Below are 17411 nucleotides of genomic sequence, written 5' to 3' on the forward strand. Positions count from 1 at the left end.
TCTGTCCTTGGCCTGCTGCATTGTTCCAGTGAAGCTCAACGCAAACTGGAGGAACAACACCTCATCTTCCGACTAGGCACTTTACAGCCTTCCGGACTGAATATTGAGTTCAACAACTTTAGGTCGTGAGCTCCCTCCCCCATCCCCATCCCCACCCCCTTTCTGTTTCCCCCTTCCCTTTTTTTTCCCAATAAATTATATAGATTTTCCTTTTCCCACCTATTTCCATTATTTTTAAAAAAAACCCCACTAGAGCTATACCTTGAGTGCCCTACCATCCATTCTTAATTAGCACATTCGTTTAGATAATATCACCAACTTCAACACCTTTGTGTAGATAATATCACCAACTTCAACACCTATGTGTTCTATTGTACTATTGTCGTTGACATCTTTTGATGATCTGCTTCTATCACTGCTTGTTTGTCCCTACAACCACACCCACCCCCCCCCTCCACCTCTCTGTCTCTCTATCTCTCCGCCCCCCACACACACACCTTAAACCAGCTTATATTTCAGCTCTTTCCTGGACTGGAACTCCAGTTCTGTCGAAGGGTCATGAGGACTCGAAACGTCAACTCTTTTCTTCTCCGCCGACGCTGCCGGACCTGCTGAGTCTTTCCAGGTCATTCTGTTTTTGTTCTTTATCCAATTCCCTCTTGAGTGTCACGATTGAACCTGCCGCCACCACCCTTTCAGGCTGCGGTTTACAATCCAACCCTTCCTCGCCCTCTGCTTCTTTTTGTTCATGTTATTGGTCACCGGCCCTGGAAATGTGATGCCCTGGCTCTGAAACCTCCTGTTCAATCTGGCTTCACCTTCCTGCGCTGGGAGGGAGGACCAAGCGCAGCGGCTGCTGTGCCCGGACTGAGCAGCTGGGGGTGTCATGCAGACTCCTGGACGGTGGGTGGCGCCTTTCTCCCGGGCGCCGCCGCCCGTTGGCGTTGGGACCGGCGGTTGGACACAGCCGGACTGTCTGTCCGGGTGAGGAGCTCCCTCGGCGGTCAAGCGGGGCTCGCGGGGGTCCGGGGTGAGGGGGGGTTCACACTGCTCCCTCCCTCCCTCCCTCCCTCCCTCCCTCCGGTGATAACTCCGACCGGACGGGAGCGGGAACCGAGGTCCCGAGCCCGGGAGGTGAGGGGATTTCACCCGGTAACAACCGGGAGGAGCGGGGCCTGAGGGGGGGGGGGGGGGGGGGGGGGGGGGGGGGGTGTGGAGTAACCGGGGACCCCTCCCCCCCCTCCCCCCCCCCCCCCTCCCCCTCCCCCCCTCCCCCCTCTCCCCCCCCCTCCCCCCCCCCCCTCCAACCGGGACCCCCCTCTCCCCCCCCCCCCCCTCCAACCGGGACCCCCCCCTCTCCCCCCCCCTCCCCCTCCCCCCCCTCCCCCCCCCCTCCCCCCCCCCCTCCAACCGGGACCCCCCCTCTCCCCCCCTCCCCCCCCCCCCCCCCTCTCCTCCCCCCCCCCCCCCCCCCCTCCAACCGGGACCCCCCCCTCCAACCGGGACCCACCCCCCCCCCCCCCCCCCCCGACACCTCCCCCCCCCCCCCCCCCCCTCCCCTACGGGACCCCCGGGGCGGGTGTGTAACCGGGACCCCCCCCCCCCCCTCCCCCCCCCGGGGGCGGGTGTGTAACCGGGACCCCCCCCCCCTCCCCCCCCCGGGGGCGGGTGTGTAACCGGGACCCCCCCCCCCTCCCTCCCCCGGGGGCGGGTGTGTAACCGGGACCCCCCCCCCCTCCCCCCCCCCGGGGGCGGGTGTGTAACCGGGACCCCCCCCCCCTCCCCCCCCCCGGGGGCGGGTGTGTAACCGGGTCTCGCTGATCCGATCAATGGTTAATTTTTCAGGTGAAGCCCGGCTCCGGTTTGAAGGAGACGCAGCCGCCGGGGACCCGGTCAACACCCGGAGCCGCCGGGGACCCGGTCAACACCCGGAGCCGCCGGGGACCCGGTCAACACCCGGAGCCGCCGGGGACCCGGTCAGATCCGATTCAGAGTCGATGTGGGTCACCCCGAGTTTCACCGCGACTGAATTACTGGTTTGTTTTATTTCTTTAACTAAATTGTTCTGAAGTACAATTGATACCCTCGCGGTTTAAAGCTGCCTCGGGTGGAAATTCTGCATCGAATTACATTGTCTGCTTTTGAGCAAAGTTATTGCTTGAGAGATGTTGTCAGTCGTGACATCTGAAGTGGCGAGTGAGAGGCTGGGATTGAGGAAGTCGGACACTCAGCTCTGAATCCTGTCCTTCCCTGATTCAGGACCATGTGCTATCGTCCCTCAGATCCCAATAACTGAGGAATGAAGTGCCCCATGAAGCGAGCATTTCGCTGTGAATGTTTTCTGGGAAGGAAAGCCATTTGTTGGAATTATATTTGATCTCTGGCATGATCTTCATGTCTGGTTATTTAAGGTACGTCTTCTTCAACGGGATGAAGCTGGTTTGGAAAACCTTGCCTCTTGGATGGGAAAAGAATGAGGGTGAGAGCTAGCAACGCAGTAAAGCTTTTTAAATGAATTTGCAGTGTTATACAAATTGCCAGCAGAGTTCTCCCCTATTTCCCTCCCAAAGACGATGCTTTTCACTTTCACTGCCGAGTGACCTGTGCACTTATCACCACGCTGATGGTATGTGGTCTGTATTATCACCATGCGTGCTTTCCCATAACTTTGCCTTTTAAAGTATTTAGTTTTTACAGCCATGCTGTATCGAGCCTGAAGTTCTAAATGACCCCTAAAGAAAAGAAAGGAAGGATTTGGAACAAAGGCTAAATACTGCAAGTGCTGGAAATCCAAAACAAAAACAGAAAATGCTGGAAATACTCAACGGGTCAGACAGCATTTGTGGAGAGAGAAACAATCAACTTTTTGGGCCAATGACTTTTAATTGGAGCTTTCACCAGGAAGGACTTCCATGATCACAGGAGGTCCCAAAAGTACTTCAGTTAAGTACAGTACTTCTGAAGTGTAGTCACAGTTGTGATGTAGTACAATGCAGCAGCCAATTTATACACATCAAGATTCCACAAACAACAATGTAATGATGAGCATGTTGCCTGTATTTAATGATGGCACGAATATTGGCAGGATATAAGAAAGACCAAGGTCGATCTAGTTGGCTTGCTACCATCTTGTTACCAAGTAAGTAACTTGGTTACCAGCAGTGATTATTACATAAGAACGTAAGAAACAGGAGCAGGAGAAGACCATATGGCTCGTCAAGCTCACTGCAATATTCATGGCTGTTCTTGGGCTTCAACTCCACTTTCCTGCCCACTTTTTATATCCCTTGATTCCCCTGAGAATCCAAGAAATCTGCCTATCTCAGCCTTCAATATAGTCAACGATGGTGCGTCCACAACCTTCTGGGGTAGAGAATTCCAAAGATTTGCAACCCTTTGAGTGGAGGACTTTCTCCCATTATTGATGCTGACCATCTTATGATGCATCATTCAGTGTCACTTGCTGAACATCTAATTTACAGTTTTACTGAACCACCACAGCACGCACCCAGGAAACCATGTTTGCTTATCGGCTTAAGTGGGGGAGGTAGCCATGAATTTGTTACCCAGGTGATGGATGCTGATCGCTGGGTACAAGGAATACAGTGGTGAATTAGGTAGATGTTAAACAAAAGTAAAAATACCTGGAAAAACTCAGCAGGTCTGGCAGTATCTGCGGAGAGGAACACAGTTAACGTTTTGAGTCCGTATTCTGTTGAAGAGTCATATGGACTCGAAACGTTAACTGTGTTTCTCTCCGCAGATGCTGCCAGACCTGTTGAGTTTTACCAGGTATTTTTATTTTTATTTTTGTTTTGGATTTCAAGCATCTGCAGTTTTTTGCTTTTAGGTAGATGTTAACTTCAGTCAACAAAGATGTCGATCTCAGTCTTAATAGCTCCAAGTACTCTCCAGTACGTACAGTTTTTGGTGAGAGAATTCCAGATTTCCTCTACGCTTTGTGGGACAAAATCCTTCCTGAATTTTCCTTTTAAAGCTCCCTAACTCTAATTTTAAGATTAGGCCATTTTATTCAATGTTTGACCACCAGAGGAAATAGTTTCTTTGTATACCATATTGAATCCTTTAATATCTCAATGAGATCACCCCTCAACCTTCTGAACTTGAGGGAATACAAACCAAGTTTATGAGCCTGGGTGAATCTGCACTTCACTTGCCACAGCCGATATATCCATCCTGATGTTCAGTAACCTGAACAAAATGCGGTACTCCAGATGGGATCTGAGCAAGGCTCTACAACCTTTTTGTGATAAAAGGGGTTTAATGCCCAAAGGGATTTATGGCCCAAACTTTGCAGTTGTAATGACTGAAATGTTTGCCATCTTTACTCCCTTGAAACTGATAGCAAACTCTGGCATTTGCATAGGTGTAGTTAAACATGGAAATCTAGAAGTTGTCAGTAATTCCCTGCTTCTCTATAGGGAGCGCTGATGAAGCCCTGGCAGGTGAAATATTAAAAATCATTGATTTGATGAGAACTTGCATAATTAGTACCAATGTTAAAAGCAAAAGCTATTCCTTGTTGAATGAAGTATAACTACGTTTTTGGTGGTGTACTAAATCATAATGATTGCTGAACAGCCTCTCTGGCTCTGAAAAGCTAATTTTATATTTATGGAATGTTAAATTTCTCCATTCCTGCAAAAAATTCCAGATTTCTCAAATTAAAAATAACTTCTTAAAAGTTTGATATTTCAATTTCCACCTAAATCCCATGTGTGTGTCCCAATCTTTGTTTCACTTTCTGCAAAATTGCAAAAAGTGAACAATAAAACCTGTTGTTACTTCCTGATTTGTGGCCTGTGAGAACTCTTCAGTATGATTTGCTGCTTAGCCTGCTTGATGACATCTCTCTTGCTGGACACCAGAGCTTCTCTATAGCTGACAGTAAAATTAACTTTGGGAAAAGGGAAGTCCACGCTGCAGAGGTTTGCTGGATATTTTGTGGGCAGCTTTCTATGTGGTCAGCGGTGAGCACTGTCACTTCACTGCCAACCACAAAGGCAGGGCCAGTGATTTTTTTTTTAAACTGCTCTAGCTTCCCCCTTGAGGTTTTGGGCATCACATGAAGTTGATAAGGCTGCTGTTGTGAAACTGTCCCTGGACATCCATTATTTTACATTGAGAACAGAATTGTATTTTGAGTTTGCATTGTTATATTTTTCTCCGTTGGCTAATTTTTGGTGAAAAGTTAGATGGTGCTTTGAAATTATCTGTACACCACATCTTGGGACTCCAGTCTCACATTGTGTGAAGGACCCTCAAATCAGCTCTCTTTGCTATTATTGTAACATTATTAGTTTAAAGAACCCAATATACATTTGTATATTAAGAGATTTCTGACCAGCAGATAAAGTTGTAGCCTGTGATAATAGTCTGGTGGATAGAAGTGATTGATTTTTGTGTCCTGGGCGAGAAGCTGTGGCTGCCTCAAGAAGGAAGCCAAAACTTGGGAGGAGTTCTGTTAGCTGATAAGGTCAGCTTTCCTGTTTCTCCTTGTGTGCAAGCTGGGTGCAGTAACATATGCATTCGAAATGATTAGACATTGAATTTGCAGCATTGAAACAGTCTAACAAGCCTCCTTCCTCTTCATCTCACCACATCAACATACTTTTCTGTTTCTTTCTCTCTTGTTAACTTATGGACTTACTCACAGTAGAAATATCACCTTTAAATTTCTGCTATTAAACCCTTCATAATCTTAATGATATTTATCAGGTCAGACTTCATCTTTCTCTTTTCTAGAGATTTTCATAGTAATGAAATTCTCAGGGCTGTGAAAGTAGGGCAAGGCCAGTGGCCTGTGACTCCTTAACATCTTATTTGCAGCTCTTAACTTTTTTCAGTTGCATCGCATTGTCATGAAAAAAACCTAAAAATATTAAGTCAAGAAAAATGAGAACTGTGTTTTTATTGTGGAACTAAAGACTAATCATCATGTTGCACTTGTCAATTCCAAATGTTTATTTTAATGAAAACTTTCATTGTACCCTAAATAAACCTGTTCGAATGGTATACACCATGGTTATAGATAATGGGGTTTCGGAACAGATTTTATGATTGCAACCATTATTGCTTCTAGCATAGTTGAGATGATAAATGTTTCTGAATGTGTTATTAGAAGCTAACTTTTATCATGAGAATCAATAGCCAAAAGAAATTCTTAATTCTTTGCATCTTAAGTTAAAGTTTGTTTTAACGATGACTTTACTGGAAAAAATTATGGTAACTTATAGTAATAAGGTTCCAAATAGTTGTTTGGTTGTACAGAACTTGAGCATTGCTTGGCAGTTAACTGTTAGTCACCATCACTGGTGCATTCTCCATGGCAATGCCTCTACCAATCAGAGTCCACTTGGCAATCAATCAGCACTCTTCACATAGAGTATAAGTTGTCGTCTTCCCCCTGTATTGGTTTTCTTGCAAAGACGAAAAGCTTCAACATCTCTCTTTTTATATATAAAAAAATCCATTAATCACCAGATCTGTTAAAAAGACTTAAGACAAAAAGTATTCTTACAGTTTTATATGTAAATTTCTTATTGTTTTTAATTCAAATTGGGAACGTGCTGTTTTTCCACTAAGTTAATGTGATTCACCATTTTTGCATTTTCTTTTTGAACGTGCTTCTATGTAATTCATGCAAATTGGTGCAAAATGCGATATTAAGAGTTAGATCTATTTTAATTGATTGTTTTTCTACTGAAACGTAAATAAAATGCATGCATTGAATTTATTACATATGTAAATTAAACATTCTACGAGGGGCACTTGGCAATTTGCCATGTATTTGGTTTAGAAATGCTGGATTTTGGTCATGCTGCCCTCAATAGATTTTATTTTAGGCAATTTAAGGTAAAAAAAAAGGTTGTCAACCACTGAACCAGGGCAAAGAAAAACCAGAGATCTAAAAGTCTCTTACATGATTACTGCTCAATGCTGGGTTAGTTGCTGTTAGCTGGGAGAGTGGTCAGAGCCATCATTGGCCTCTGTGTTCCTGGACTCGGGAAGGGAAATTATTCAGGCTTTTTGCTTCTAATTGCTTCCCACGAATTCTGCTGGTTGTAGAGGTTGGGTGAAGGGATTGGTGCTGCACCCCACAGTAGAATAACTTGTCAACACTTGCTCTCTCGGATTCTCATGCAAGGGTTAGGCAGATGGGAACGATGCCAAGAGTGATTGGAATCTTGATGGAAGAGTCAGCACCTCCAGGATAGGAGAGACCCATGCCCTACTGAGCAAGTTCATGCCTTCAAGGGAGGAGAGACCTGTATCCCAATGAGAGATTCACTGCATTCAGGGGAGGAGAGACCTGTATCCCAGTGAGAGAGTCACTGCATTCAGGGGAGGAGAGACCTGTATCCCAGTGAGCAAGTTCATGCCTTCAAGGGAGGAGAGACCTGTATCCCAGTGAGAGAGTCACTGCATTCAGGGGAGGAGAGACCTGTATCCCAGTGAGAGAGTCACTGCATTCAAGGGAGGAGAGACCTGTATCCCAGTGAGAGAGTCACTGCATTCAGGGGAGGAGAGACCTGTATCCCAGTGAGAGAGTCAGTGTATTCAACAATGAAAGACAGTTGGCAAACAGAGAAGTTACACTTGTTGACTCTGTTTATGGCCAAATTATTGTCAGCAATATGTGAATATTTGATGCGATAACTAATTTTGAACAGGATGGAATGGCTCGTCATCAGAAGCTGATTCCGTATGGATTTAAAGTATGATGGGAAGGCTGGTGAGAGCAACAGAACTGCTAAATTTAGTATGAATCTAATACAAGGTGATATTTGCTGTTATCTTGGGCACATTGATAAATAAATACAAATTGCCTCAATTTCATGAGGGTAAGCTGCTTTTTTTTTTAAAGTTGTGTATTCTATAAGTAGCAATCTTATTTTGTTGGTGACCAAGACTAATGTTAGCTATTGCCTTTACAAAGGAACAATCATGGTTCTACATTATTTCCTGCATGCCCTGGACATAGTTTGTAAACACTGTAGAGTGGTAGAGTACCACATGTTAACATAGAAACTAGGAGCAGGAGGAGGCCATTTGGCCCTTTGAGCCTGCTCCGCCATTCATTATGATCATGGCTGATCATCCAACTCAATAGCCTGCTCCCGCTTTCTCCCCATACCCTTTGATCCCTTTTGCCCCAAGAGCTATATCTAACTCCTTATTGAAAACATACAATATTTTGGTCTCAACTACTTTCTGCGGTAACAAATTCCACAGGCTCACCACTCTCTGGGTGAAGAAATTTCTCCTCATCTCAGTCCTAAATGGTTTACTCCATATCCTCAGACTGTGATCCCTGGTTCTGGACTCCCCCACCATCGGGAACATCCTTCCTGCATCTACCTGTCTAGTCCTGTTAGAATTTTATAGATTTCAATGAGATCCCCCCTCATTATTCTGAACTCCAGCGAATATAATCCTAACCGACTCAATCTCTCCTCATATGTCAGTCCTGCCATCCCAGGAATCAGTCTGGTAAACCTTCCTAATTGCCCTTGAACTGAGTGACCACTTAGAGGGCAGTTACGAGTCACCCACATTGCTGTGGATCTGGAGTCACCTGTAGGCTAGACCAGGTAAGGGCAGCAGGTTTCCTTCTCTAAGGGACATTTGTGAACCAGATGGGCTTTTATGACTACCAATGATAGCTTCATGGTTACCATTACTGACACTAGCTTTCTCAATTCCATAATAATTAATTAACTGCATTTAAATTCCACTGGCCGCCGTGATGGGATTTGACCCCTTAGATGCCCATAAAGCATTAGCCTGGGTTTCTGGATTACTAGTCCAGAGACAATACCACTATGCCACTGTCGCCCCCTAATTGTCATTCTTGTCAGTGCTATTGCCATGTGTTTCAGGACACATTGTTGTTAAGTTTTGAAGGACAGTCCTTTGGCTGGTTGGATTCCCAATACTGTGATGCATTGATGACCCAGTGTGTAGACTTTGTCTCAGTACAATGAATCATGTGCCATTCAGCTCAAAGAACTATGCTTTGGTTGAAGGTGCCTAAAAATGAGCACCTGACTAACAAGAGAACAGGAACTAACTTGCTATTTTAATATTCGCCTCAACATGCCACTTCTGTATGAATTAGTACAGAAACAAAGGTGGCTTCGTTCAGTTTTATATCATAACTGAATGCTTACAGACTGGACAGCAGTATTTGACCAAATACCTGGGACCAAGACTATTGTTGACGCAGAGTTTGTGTGCTATGAAGCCACCTAGTGTTACATAGCAATATACTCATTGGCTGCAGTGCCTCAGTATCCAACCTCCCATAAAAGATTTGCTCAATGGTATGTGTTTGATTACTTAAATTTCTCTCAGATCTTTACGATCAACATATTTAATTATACTACAGTTCCGTTTCATTCACAAGCACTAAGAACAGCTAGGGCTCCATAAGGTATCTCGCTGGAACTCCACTGCTTACCATACCCTGGCAGGACCTTTTCTGTTTTTGTTATCTTTTGTTCCGTTGACAAGCTAGTTCTCAATGCTTCTAGGCAACTTGTCAATGACCCTGAGCTTGCTTTCCACCCTCACCTGAGGAACTTGGTCAAACACGTTTTGAAAATCCAAGTCAGCTGCATCTGCAGTTGCGGCTATTCACTTGCTCACTTCTTTCAAAAACAGATACTATCTATGAAATATCTGAGATTGTTTATTAACCCGTTTATACCTATGACTATTTTGTGACAAGCATAATGTCAGCAAGACAGCAGCCTGACATCATCTGTGGAGAGAAAAACAGTTAACATTTTGAGGCTGTATGACCCTTCTTTAAAGCTCTGAAGAAGGGTCATACAGACTCGAAACATTAACTCTGTTTCTCTCCACAGATGCTACCAGTCCTGAGTTTTTCCAGTATTTTCTGTTTTTATTTCAGATTTCCAGCATCTGCAGTATTTTACCTTTATCTTAAGACAGCAGTCTGTATTGGCAACAAACTAATTAAGAAAATGCTTTGGCACTGATCTTTGATGCAAATTGCAGCCCATAGCGTGAGGAAATGATTTCTCGTCACTTGAGCTGTTAACCCTGATCTTGTGCTGTTGACAGATGGCATGAATCCATTGCAGTCAGCTACACCCTACCTTTTTTAAAGATCAAACAGTGTTGTGACAGCAGTAGATTTATGCGCAGTGTTGTCATGCCATCACCAGTGGTTATGTTGTATTGTAATGAGTTGTGTTGTAATGTCATCACTGACGTTGTGATGACATTGCTTTGTGCTCGTTTGAAAGGCAATCAGCTGCACAGATGATGATTGAAATGGAAAGTGATAGCACACTAGCTTCTTTCTTGAGCTAGGCTGCAGTGTTAAAGCAGCTTTGGGGTGTGTGCACATCTCCATTTCTATTGCTTCTCTTGGTGTGAAGCTGCAGGACGTGGACAACAGGCCACAATACTGATGGTGAGCTGTAAAGATAGACATGATTTGCGTTGGGAATTCATGCAGCACTGCATCACTTGTCCCAGTCTTGATGTATTTGCACATGCTGTCTCCTTGGGTGATTTGCAATCATTGTGTGGCTTGAATCTGCATTTGCTCTTTCTCAAATTACACTGAAAGAACAAAAACAGTCTGTTCAGCTTAACTGGCCTATTCTGGTGTTCATACTCCACATGAGCCTCCTCCTGCCTTAATTCATTTAATTTTATTAACATTCTGTTATGAAAGTATAATAATTTTCATAATATTATTCTGGTTTATTGTAAAGTAGGTTTATGGATGTGAGTGTAGTTGGTTCGGTTCGTCTTATTTAATTATTTTGGAGTCAGTTAGACTGCAAACTTGAAATTATCAAAAGTAGTTAGGTGTACAAATGTACTTGAAATGCTAATGAGTAAATATGGATGCTGTCTTAGTAAGTAAGGTGTGAAGGGAATTTGCATTTTTAGATAAGTGAGAGGGTAGTTTGGATTTCAAAGGGATGTAAGGATGTTTACAACTAGCCAGATAAGCAAGGTTAAGCAGTATGTTTATTTTCCCAAAAGGTTACTGACAATATTGGCAACATGAAAGATTTTGATGTTATGTGAAAGGTAAAGTTCCAAAGATGTATGGAGCAATGGAATTTACCAATTAAAGAGAGAGAAATGTATATCAAGACGAAGGAAAGGCTATGTTGGGGGGCCATGTAAGAACTAACAGGAGTGTGTGAAACAGCCTTCGGGAAGTCTCCAGCCATATCTGTATAAACCTGCTATGTCCAGTAACTAAAGTTGGAGAAAAGCTTTTTGGAATTCCACTGTCAAGTGGGTACTGTGATAATTTGTTGGATTGCTTTTTAACAAAAATTTAAAATCTATTTTGGACTGTTGCCTTAAAGGGGGTGTGTAATTTAGAGTCAGGTTAATTAGGAATTTTAGGATTTGTTATAGTATTAGGCAGTTGTAGTGTTATATATGTGCTTGAAATCTTTTCTTTTGTTAATAAATATTTTAATTTAATTTTTAAAATCTCTAAAGGTCTTAGTGGGCTCATTGCTTTTGAATTCAGTGCCCACATCTTCTTGTAATAAATACAAATCACAAAACCGTTGTGATAGTGAGGCCAAGTTTCCTTGCGGATTTGGTCCACTTGGCACACGTCATCTGCCACGCCATAACAATGTCATCTTTTATTTTTCCTTCCTTATGCTTGTTTAGCTTCCCCATAAATGCATTCATGCTATTTGCTTTAACTATTCCCAGTCGTAGTGAGTTCCACAATCTCACCGCTCTCCTGAGTTCTTTTTTAGATTTATTAGTCACTATTTTATATTCATGGCCCCTGGTTCTGCTTTCCCCAACAGTGGAAATATCATCTTTATCTCGTATCCTTTCAAGCTCTGCCATAACTTTAATGGCCATTATCAGGTAACCTCTCAGTTTTCTCACTTCTAGAGAAAAGAACCCCAGCTGTTTATAGTTGTTTAGAGTCTTGAACAGTGAATGAGAGAAAGAAATAACAAGGTGCTGCTTACCCAATTGCTACATACTCTGAATGTGCTTCTTGCTGCAATGCTGTAAATGTATTAAGGGTAAAATTTACCTTGTGCAGTAGTGAATGAATTGTTTGCCTGCATTGACTTCAATGGAAACAGTAATCGGGGCGGAGTGTGAAACAGGCAGCTGATTTGTTGTCGCTGCTTTGCACTGCCATCCAAAATGAATTTCACCTCCATCGTCTTCTGTCATTGGGGATGCGTGATTTCTTCGTTTTCTCACTAGGCATACTTGGTGCCCCTAGGTTGTAACTATGACCAAGAATGCAGGAAGACCAACTATCCCTAGACCTGCTTGAGATGGACGGGAGTGGTGTGGTGCTAATGTTTTCTGCTGGAGAAATGAAGTTGAAATAGGAAATTGAGCCAGTGTCTCATTGCACTGGAATGCGCTGCTTGTTGCCTCATTATATTAAATAAAACAATGTCTTAATACTACCATTTGTGCTTGGATAATTCTTAATTCTTGGACAGAACTGCCTTGGAAATTGGATGGATAGGCATAGAGGAGCAGGAAGGTTTTTGCTTTATTTTTTTCTTATGGTTATTGTGAAGCCTGTTATAATGGTAGGCCAATTTTGAATTTGTATGGGTGGCTTTGACATTTCTCAAACACAAGTTAATTATTCCCCAAATGTTGAGAGATGTGGAAGAGTTTACCAGGAATTTAGGAGGGAATTTATGCTGACAGACATCTGCACATATTCAAATCAGCACTGTACTGTGGCTGTGTTCCTGAGATGGGACTGATTCAGAACAATAAATTTTTAATATAAACTGAAATTGAAAGGGCTGAAACAGACCTATAAATGAGTATGCTTTTATTTAATCTGAGAGAGTGTTTTGGGTGGAAAATTTGAGCTGTTGGTCATCTAAATTTCATGGTGACGTAGTTTTCTTGTCATGAGTAAATAAGGCATCCGTTCAAGCCGAGATTATGTTTTTTTAACGATAACTTGTAATTGTCATGTGTGCATGAAGCAAGGACCAAGTCTTGGTAAGTAAGTATCAGTGCTGCAGGGCCGGATGTTTAATCAAAGAGCCGGAGGTATTTATCAGCCCGGCTCCTGATACAATACCTATCTGTGGATATTATTTAACAGGGAAAACGGTGCTGAATATTTATACATCTCCTGACTCATTATGTCTCTTGAATCCCGTCCCCATTGTATTTCTGATGTAAACTTGCAGAAGGAACCAAGCCTGGAGAAGCAAATCTTCAAAAATGGGACTTAGCAACTTATATATTTTGTTTACATATTTGCCACGTTACAAATGGGAAAATTTGAAAATATTCTTCATCTTTTTCAATAGAATATGCCCCTCCCACAAGTTGAAATCATTTTGTTTGAAGTTGCATTGGGCTGTAAAGGGAGAGCTACCAAGCATCTAGGACACTGTTGATTTTTGTTTGCTGTTTTGCTAAATACAGTATCAGTTGAATGTATGAAGGGAATGACAAAACCAACGTATGCAGTGAGTAGTTAATCACAGCACTTGGTATCACTCAAAGACTGGGTAAGCTGCATGGTCCAGTTTATCAGAACTGAATTGTAAATTTTTCATTTATCATGTAGGATATTGCATTTATCAGAAGCTTTTATTCTCTAGAGTTTAAAAGAATGAGAGGCGAACTCATTGAAACCTACAAAATTCTAAAGGAGCTTGACAGGATGGACGCTGAGAGATTGTTTCCATGGGTTGGGGAATCTAAAACATGGGGGACACAGTCTCAGGATAAGGGGCCCATCATTTAGGACTGAGATCAGGAGAAATTTCTTCTCTCAAAGGGTTGTGAGTCGTTGAAATTCTCTACCGCAGAGGGTTGTGGATGCTCCATCATTGAATACATTTAAGGCTGGGATAAACAGAGTTTTGGTCTCCCAGGGAATTAAGGGATATGGGGAGCAGGCAGGAAAGTGGGGTTGAAGCCCAAGACCAACCATGATCGTGTTGAATGGCAGAGCAGGCTCCATGGGTCATGTGGTCTACTCCTGCTCCTAGGTCTTATGTTCTTAAGCCTAGAGAGAATCAAAATCTATTGTTCCTATTCACTCTACCCATTGTTCTGGTGAAAAACTGGTACTTTCTTGGCAATAGCCTTGAGTGTTTGAACTCATTGTGTTTAGCAGTGGCTCAAATTAACACATTGGTTTTGTAACCCCTTGTACATGATTCCCTTCTGGAACCTTTTCTTCTAATAAGATATTGCAAACAGTTATTCTTCCAGGGTGTACTCACCAGCTTAACCGGGTGAGCTTCTCCATTCAAGTACATATTTGAACTATCTTTGAATTGAGTGTTGTTCATTGCTGGAAAAAAAGACATGCTGTTGAAGCTTTTTATCTTGCACTCACCAGAATAGATGCACAACAATTTATGCTGCATGAGAAGAGAGTGCTGATTGGTTTGCAAGTGGACTCTGGTAGAGGTGTTGCCATGGAGAATGCACTAGGGAAATGTTAACTGCCAAGCTTTTGTTTAAGTTTAGAACTGGTAGGTTAATTCTGGTCAAGGCATTTCCATGATTCAAATCTGGTCAAGGCACTTCCATGGGGAATGAATGAGGGAATGGCTACCCCCCAAGCTTTTGTTTTGTTGGAAAAGGTGCAATACATGGACATGCACCTCAAGTCTGCAAAGGACAGCACCCTGTGTGTAGATATATGTAGCTTCTAGCACACATAAGTGAGCCACACTGCGAACCCGGCTGATAATTTAAATTGGTTGTCAGTGTAATTGTTAGCATGATCAGGATTATTTAGCAAGTGCTATACGATTGTGCATTCACATCTAATGTTGGACACTCTTTTGAATTTTGCGAGCGGGACCTGGCTGGATACGGTCAGTATTTTGCCTATTGTGAATAGCTGAAGGGACGTGCTGTTTGATACGATCCACCAGTCATTGGGACGTATGGCCGACGTATCTGGTATCACACCAACACTGAAATTACTCATTTGTGTGATAAGCAGAACGTTGTTTTGGCTTGACAGCAGCATCCTGTTAATGGGGAATTGCACTTGTGTTGCTACTGCATAGTAGCAATGTGAAATGGCTAGCTTCACCTATTGCTCAAATTTTTGAGACGCCTTACCCTCCCAGGGTGTCTGAGGAGGACTGGGCACCTCTCAAGACCGAAAGTAGTGGCCTTAGGCTCATTCATGAATTTGTGTGATATATGGTGAGCAATGATCTGCTCAGGGTAACTGTTATCCCACAGGATGGCTTTGATGTGCCCTATTTCAGCATCAAGCTTGCACAGTGAACAAATGCCTCGGTGCCCTATTTACAAAGCTGCCAATGAGGCCAGTCTCAGAGTGTGGAACTGTAGGAATCCCGAAACATATATTGACCAGTGAAGGTAGGCTTGCTGTTCTTTGCAGACTTTGCACCTTTTTCAACTAAGCAAAAGTTTGGGGGGTAGCCATTCCCTCGATCATTCCCCATGGAAATGCCTTGACCAGATTCGACCCAGGGCAATCCCTTGACCAGAGGAGACAGTACTAGACGATCCATTGGCAGATTCCTCAACTAGCATGTCAAGGAAAGGGAACTCATTTAGTTGCTTCATTTCAAAGGTGTATCTGGGCGCAGGATGGAGCCCATAAAGATGTGTAAGGAAACTCTTACATGCACCTGCAGGTTCAAATATAGCAAATGTATCATCTACATATTGGAAATATGCAAGGGGTAGGAGGTTTGGTGTCATTCCATCGAAGATTATTTTCTCGTGGAAACCGACAAAAATGTTTGCAAGAGCTGGGCCTAGAGGGGATCCCATGGCACCACCATCTATTTTGGCATACGTGGTGTTGTTGAAACTGGACCCAACTGCACAAGTTGCTGAGTTTATTATTTAAATGAATACAGATTCAGACACTGGTGGTGCATCCGGATTGTCATGATATAGTGACACAATGCAAATGTCTACTGCTTCCCTAAGCAGTACAATGGTGAGTGGCCTAGCAATGTCAAATCAGCACATGGACACGGCATTGCTATCGATATGTAAATTCATCGTGTATGTGAAAAATTTGCTCAGAACTGGTTGTTGCAACTTGCCCGACCATTTGGCCAATTCATGTTGTGCAGAATCAGTCATAGATAAGAAATGACGTAAAGGGACATCACTTTTGTTTGTCTTTGGCAGCCCATATATACGTGGACACAGTGAGCCATGAGTATGAATCCTATCATATACCACCTAGCAACTCGTTACTCTTACACAAGTCCAACAATCATTTTTGAAACAAAAATTGAAAATGCTGGAAAAACTCAACAGGCCTGGCAACATCTGTGGAGAGAGAAACAGAGTTAACGGTTTGAGTCTGTGCGACCCTTCTTCAGCGGCCATATGGACTCGAAACGTTAACTCTGTTTCTCTCCACAGATGCTGCCAGACCTGCTGAGTTTTTAGAGTTTTCTGTTTTTGTTTCAGATTTCCAGCATCTGCAGTATTTTGCTTTTATTTAAGCATTTTTGAAACTTGGTTTTGAGCAGGGTTGTCCGGTTATACTTAGCAGCAGGTCCAATGGATACTACTGGTCTGCTCTGTTTGGTCAAGGCATTGTTGTGGGGAATGAATCAGGGAATGACTGCCCCCCAAGCTTTGCATCTCCGCACATTGCACCTTTTTCAATGAAACAAACTTGGGAGATAGCCATTTACTGGTTCATTCCCCATGGAAATGTCTTGACCGATTAGAGTCGACCTGCCTGGTTTGAATTTAAACAAAGGCTTGGCAGTTAACTGTTCCCTGGTGCATTCTCCATGGCAATCCCTCTACCAATTCAGAGTCCATTTGCCAACCAATCAGTACTCTGTTCTCATGTAGTATAAATTGTTGTTCCCTTTATAATTGGTATTCTTGCGTATCTATCCTGATGAGTGCAAAATGAAAGTCTTCAACAGCATGTCTCAGCAATACTCAAGGTGTGTACTACCAAACGACTGAGAGTTATTCCTTTTTCTTTTATATTAGGGAAGATTGACTGTTTACTGACAGGAAGTGAGGGTCAGTCTATAGCCAGTGAATGAAAATGAGTGAATGATGCATTTTCATGTTGATGCAGACATCTGTGTTTTTGCTAAGGTTTCTGAACACTGATATAACAAGGCAAATATTTCAGTTGAACAGACATTCTCTATTAATAAATGTCTCTTGATGAAAGCCAGAATATGAGTTGTCAACATGATATGTGCTTAAATTTATACAATTTCATTTCTGGTTCATGTTGGTGTGTAGGGCTATTAAATATGTTTAGACATTTCTGGCTGTAAAAATGATAGACTGTTCGCTGATTACTAAGCAAGAATAGGCTTTATTAGCCATGTTGCACTGAGAGAAATGGATGTCACATTTAG

The 17411-nt window shown here is 43.1% G+C and overlaps 1 protein-coding gene across 3 annotated transcripts in view; it reads left to right on the forward strand.

The window, feature by feature from the left end:
- The first annotated feature begins 932 nt into the window (after positions 1 to 932).
- Positions 933 to 17411, forward strand: part of LOC121285630 (membrane-associated phosphatidylinositol transfer protein 2) — a 405846-nt gene continuing 389367 nt past the window's right edge. The window contains exons 1-2 of one of the 3 annotated variants that reach the window (XM_041202263.1): positions 933 to 984; positions 1846 to 2036. The gene's annotated coding sequence lies outside the window, so the exon portion shown is untranslated. Of the gene's footprint in view, positions 985 to 1078; positions 1135 to 1845; positions 2037 to 2315; positions 2412 to 17411 lie in introns of those variants that run through there. The other 2 variants (XM_041202269.1, XM_041202265.1) reach the window with 2 other exon arrangements.

Source organism: Carcharodon carcharias, chromosome 13 (assembly GCF_017639515.1).
Source record: "Carcharodon carcharias isolate sCarCar2 chromosome 13, sCarCar2.pri, whole genome shotgun sequence".
Taxonomy (NCBI): Eukaryota; Metazoa; Chordata; class Chondrichthyes; order Lamniformes; family Lamnidae; genus Carcharodon; species Carcharodon carcharias.